The following is a 5,949-nucleotide window of genomic DNA, read 5'->3' on the forward strand; positions in this document are numbered from 1 at the left end:
GAAAGAGAGATTCTATTGGAGAGTAGTGAACATGAAAAATAAAGCAGTTCGACATACTAAAAAGAAAAACATAAGGTAAACAGAGAATACAATGGAAGTGGCAGAAAAATAATAGTGTCTAAAACAAATATAGATGTATAGATAAAAGGATTGAATGAACTGAATGATTATTTGAAAGAAAAAGAACCGGACATAATGGGAATTGTAGAAACAAAATTAAAAGGCCCACTACCACCCAACAGTGTAGGACATGATACATACAATTATTGGATTAGAAACAGAGAGAAAAAACAAGGGGGTGGAGTTATGTTCCTGACTAAGAAGGATATAAACGTGAAAGGTGTCATATATGGAAAGAATACAGTAGAGATGATTATGATAGAAGTGGAAGACCGAGATAAGAAGAGCAGAAAATTTGTGATCAATTATGTGCCTCCGAAAACAGCCTCATGGGAGGAGAGTGAACATAAAAGTATGTTAGAGGACACAAAGATAGCATTAACTAAAATAATGGAAGACGGAGGAAGAATAGTTATGATGGGCGACTTTAATTGCAAAGAAATCTGCTGGGAAGAAATGACAGTAAAGAGTGGTGATGACTCATGGGGAAATGCTCTACTTGAGATGATTACTGACCATTCAATGACACAATGGATACAAGAGAACACTAGGTATAGAAATGAAGAAGAACCATCGAGACTAGACTTAATAATTACATCTGAACCTAGAATAGTGGACAAGATTGAATATAAAACACCAATAGGTAAAAGTGACCACATATTGATTGAACTGGAACTTAATGAAGAAAAATATATGAAAAGAAATGAGCAATATAGAAAAGGAAGAATGATGTATGAAAAAACAAACTTTGATAAAATAAGAGAATTCTTTCAACAAGAAAACTGGAAGAAATATACAAAGAAGAAACAACTGGAAGAGAAATGGAATATTTTGACAAAAATTTACAAAAAAGGAGTGGAAAAGTATGTCCCAAGACAAAAACAAGAAAAAGAATATGTAAAATGCTGGTAACACAAAGTTGTAGGGAGTTAAAGGGACAAAAGAGACAAAGCCTGGAACAGATGGAAAAAAGACAGAAGACCTGAAAAATGGAAAATATATACTGGTTATAGAAATGAATATGTACAAAAGTGCAGAGAGAAAAAAAGAAAATATGAAAAAGATGTTATAGAAAAGTGTAAAGATCAACCAAAACTATTCTACAGATTTGTAAACAATAAACTGAAAAACAAACAAGACTTAGAGAAATTAAGACAAGGAGGAGTTGAATACACTGAGGAAATGGAAATGGCAGAAATTATGAATAAACATTTTAAATCAGTGTTTACAAGGGAAAATATACAACCTGAAGAGATTGAGTGGAAGGAAAAAGTCCCCCCTATGGAAGAAATAGAAAGTAACAAAGAATGAAATATTGACACACTTGGGTAATTTTGATGTCAGAAAATCGCATGGGCCAGATGAAAAATAGCAAACTGGATTCTGAAAGAATGCAGGAATGAACTGGCAGACAAAATACATAGCATAATAAGCAGTTCCTTAAAAGAAGGAAAAGTTCCAGAAGATTGGAAAAAAGCAAATATAGTACCTATATATAAAGGAGGAAATAAAGAAGAACCTACCAACTATAGACCAGTCTCTCTAACAAGTACAATAGCAAAAAATATGTGAAAGAATTATCAAAAGTAGATGGGTAAAATACTTGGAAAAAAACAACGTACTAAATCCAAGGCAATTTGGATTCAGACAAGGACGATCATGCGTCACCAATTTAATATGTTTCTATTCAAGGCTAATAGATATAATACAAGAAAGAGATGGATGGGCTGATTGTGCATTTCTAGACCTAAAAAAAGCTTTTGACAAAGTACCACATAAGAAGTTGCTTAAGAAATTAGAATATGAAGGAGGAATACAAGGTAAATTGCTAAATTGGATGGAAGACTTTTTGCAAGAAAGAAAAATGAGAGTAGTGATAAGAGATCAGCACTCAAAATGGAATGAAGTAATAAGCGGTGTCCCGCAGGGAACAGTTCTGGCCCCAATAATGTTTGCTATATATATTAATGATATGGATGAAGGAATTGAAAGCTATATGAGCTTCTTTGCAGATGATGCAAAATTACTGAAAAGAGTGAAAACTGAAGAAGATTGTGAATCACTACAGAGAGATCTAAATAAAGTACAAGGAATGGAGTAGGAAGTGGGAGATGGAGTTCAATACAAAAAAGTGTAGTATAATGGAATTTGGAAAAAGAAAAAACAGAATAACAGGATCATATAATTTGGGAGAAGAAGGAATAAAAAAAAGTAGAAAATGAGAAGGACCTGGAGGTCATTGTTATGAATAATATGTCACCTGAGAAACATATAAATAAGATTTTTGGAGAAACTTATAATTTAATAAGAACAATCAAAGTGGCATTTACATACCTGGATGAAGAAATGGTGAGGAAAATCCTAATCACCCTGATAAGACCAAGATTGGAATATGCAGCAACGATATGGTCACCAAGTACAAAAAAAATGTATAAAAAAACTTGAAAGAATACAAAGAGCAATCACAAAACTGGCACCAACACTCTCAAAACTATCATATGAAGAGAGACTACAAAAACTTAAACTACAGACACTAGAGTAAAGAAGAAGAGAGAGGAGATTTGATAGCTATTTACAGAATCATGAAAGGCATAGAAATTACTGATAGAGAGAATCTGATAAAATGGGATGACAGAAATACAAGAGGACACGGAAAGAAAATAAAAAAAGACAGCTATAGAAGAGATTTTAAAAAGAACAGCTTTCCTCACAGAGCAATAGACAGTTGGAACAAGTTAGATGAGAAAGTGGTGTGTGCAAAAACAATACATGAATTTAAAAATATTTTAGATAAAATGAGATATGAAGACGGGACTCCACGAGCATAGCTCCCCTTCCCGTAAAATACAACTAGGTAAATACAACTAGGTAAATACACACACACTTCAACGAACGGACGGCTTAGAAGACGTTCTGAAGAAAATTGAAGTTTTGTGGATCCCAACGCAAAGAGAAGTGCCTATTGTATTTACAGGGTGGGGGGGGGAATTGCTCGTGGGGTAGTAGAAAAGTAGGGAAAGAGGAGAAGGGGAGGGATTACTGAGTAGACTTGGCCCAGGCAGACAGGCGAAATGTAAACAAACGACCCCCCGATCAGCTGAACGACGATGAAATGTCTAATAAAAATGTAAAAATTAGAAGTATAGATAAGAGCAATACAGTAGAAAGTGATGAGAATATTTTCCAGGGATTTAAAGAGGGTGGGGGGGACACAAACCCCCCCCGACTGACAAGACTAGAAGAGAAGGTCGATAAGATGATCGAGGACTTGGAGCGTAGGTTCGGTCATGTTAACAACATTCTACAAAGGGTTGAAAAATTGGAAGAACTAGAGAAGGCGAACAAAAACTTAACTGATGAAATAGAAAACCTGAAAAGACAGTTAAAAGAAGTAAAGGTGGAGAATGAGGAATTAAAAAAGAACAATAGAGAGAATAAAGAATAGTAAAGAAAACAGAGAGGGATGGAAGTCGATAGAAGAAAACAGTAAAGTTGCATTTACTGATATAATTAAACAGCAAATGAGAGAACAAACTGAAGACTCAGTTATTAAAGTGATGAGACAGAAGGAGAATATAGTAAGAGACTTAGCTGACAAAAAGAAATGTATAATTATATTAGGAATGGAAGAGAAACATAACCCAGATAGAACCTCAAGAACCAATGAGGAAAATGAAAAAGTAAGCAGTTTACTAAAACTAGTTCAGGAAGATGAACCAGAAATTATGAAGGAAATTGAGGAAAAATTCAGGCTCGGAAAGTATAGTACAGATAAGACCAGACCAATTAAGATTAAATTCAGGTCACAAATGACGGCAGAGAATATCTTATCTAAAACAGGGAAACTAGCAACAAGTGAACAATATAAAAAGGTATGGATAAAAAGGGAAATGAATAAAGAGAAAAGAGAGGAAGAAAAGCAGAAAAGACTTGAAGCTAAGAAAAAAAAAAAAAACGAAAGCAGAACGGAGTCAGAGAAAGAGAGATTCTATTGGAGAGTAGTGAATATGAAACTAAGGCAGTTCGACATACAAGAGAAAAACAAAAGGGAAACAGAGAACACAATGGAAGTGACAGAAAACTAAGAGTGTCTTACACAAATATAGATGGATTAATAACAGGATTGAATGAGCTGAATGATTATTTGAAAGAAAAAGAACCGAACATAATGGGAATTGTAGAAACAAAATTAAAAGGCCCACTACCACCCAACAGTGTAGGACATGATGCATATAATTATTGGATTAAAAACAGAGAGAAAAAGCAAGGGGGTGGAGTTATGTTCCTGACTAAGAAGGATATAAACGTGAAGGGTGTCATATATGGAAAGAATACAGTAGAGATGATTATGATAGAAGTGGAAGACAGAGATAAGAAGAGCAGAAAATTGTGATAAATTATGTGCCTTCGAAAACAGTCTCATGGGAGGAGAGTAAACATAAAAGTATGTTAGAGGACACAAAGATAACATTAAATAAAATAATGGAAGATGGAGGAAGAATAGTTATAATGGGCGACTTTAATTGCAAAGAAATCTGCTGGGAAGAAATGACAGTAAAGGGTGGAGACGGCTCATGGGGAAACGCTCTACTTGAGATGATTACTGACCATACAATGACACAATGGATACAGGAGAACACTAGGTATAGAAATGAAGAAGAACCATCGAGACTAGACTTAATAATTACATCTGAACCTAGAATAGTGGACAAGATTGAATATAAAACACCAATGAGTAAAAGTGACCACATATTGATTGAACTGGAACTTAATGATGAAAAATATATGAAAAGAAATGAGCAATATAGAAAAGGAAGAATGATGTATGAAAAAACAAACTTTGATAAAATAAGAGAATTCTTTCAACAAGAAAACTGGGAAGAAATATACAAAGAAGAAACAACAGTGGAAGAGAAATGGAATATTTTGACAAAAATTTACAAAAAAGGAGTGGAAAAGTATGTCCCAAGACAAAAACAAGAAAAAAGAATATGTAAAATGCTGGTACAATAAAAGTTGTAAGGAGTTAAAAGACAAAAGAGACAAAGCCTGGACCAGATGGAAAAAAGACAGAAGGCCTGAAAAATGGAAAATATATACCGGTTATAGAAATGAATATGTACAAACGTGCAGAGAGGAAAAGAGAAAATATGAAAAAGATGTCATAGAAAAGTGTAAAGAACAACCAAAACTATTCTACAGATTTGTAAACAATAAACTGAAAAACAAACAAGATTTGGAGAAATTAAGACAAGAGGGAGTTGAATACACTGAGGAAATGGAAATGGCGGAAATTATGAACAAACATTTTAAATCAGTGTTTACAAGGGAGAACATACAACCTGAAGAGATTGAGTGGAAAGAGAAAGTCCCCCTTATGGAAGAAATAGAAGTAACAAAGAATGAAATATTGACACACTTGAGTAATCTTGATGTCAGAAAATCGCATGGACCAGATGATATAGCAAACTGGATTCTGAAAGAATGCAGGAATGAACTGGCAGACAAAATACATAGCATACTAAACAGTTCCTTGAAAGAAGGAAAAGTTCCAGAAGATTGGAAAAAAGCAAATATAGTACCTATATATAAAGGAGGAAATAAAGAAGAACCTACAAACTATAGACCAGTCTCTCTAACAAGTACAATAGCAAAAATTTGTGAAAGAATTATCAAAAGTAGATGGGTAAAATATTTAGAAAAAAACAAAGTGTTAAATCCAAGGCAATTTGGATTCAGACAAGGACGATCATGCGTCACCAATTTAATATGTTTCTATTCAAGGCTAATAGATATAATACAAGAAAGAGATGGATGGGCGAACTGTGC

The sequence above is a fragment of the Oratosquilla oratoria genome, chromosome 7 (assembly GCF_046742065.1).
Source record: "Oratosquilla oratoria isolate Oo_2021 chromosome 7, ASM4674206v1, whole genome shotgun sequence".
Taxonomy (NCBI): domain Eukaryota; kingdom Metazoa; phylum Arthropoda; class Malacostraca; order Stomatopoda; family Squillidae; genus Oratosquilla; species Oratosquilla oratoria.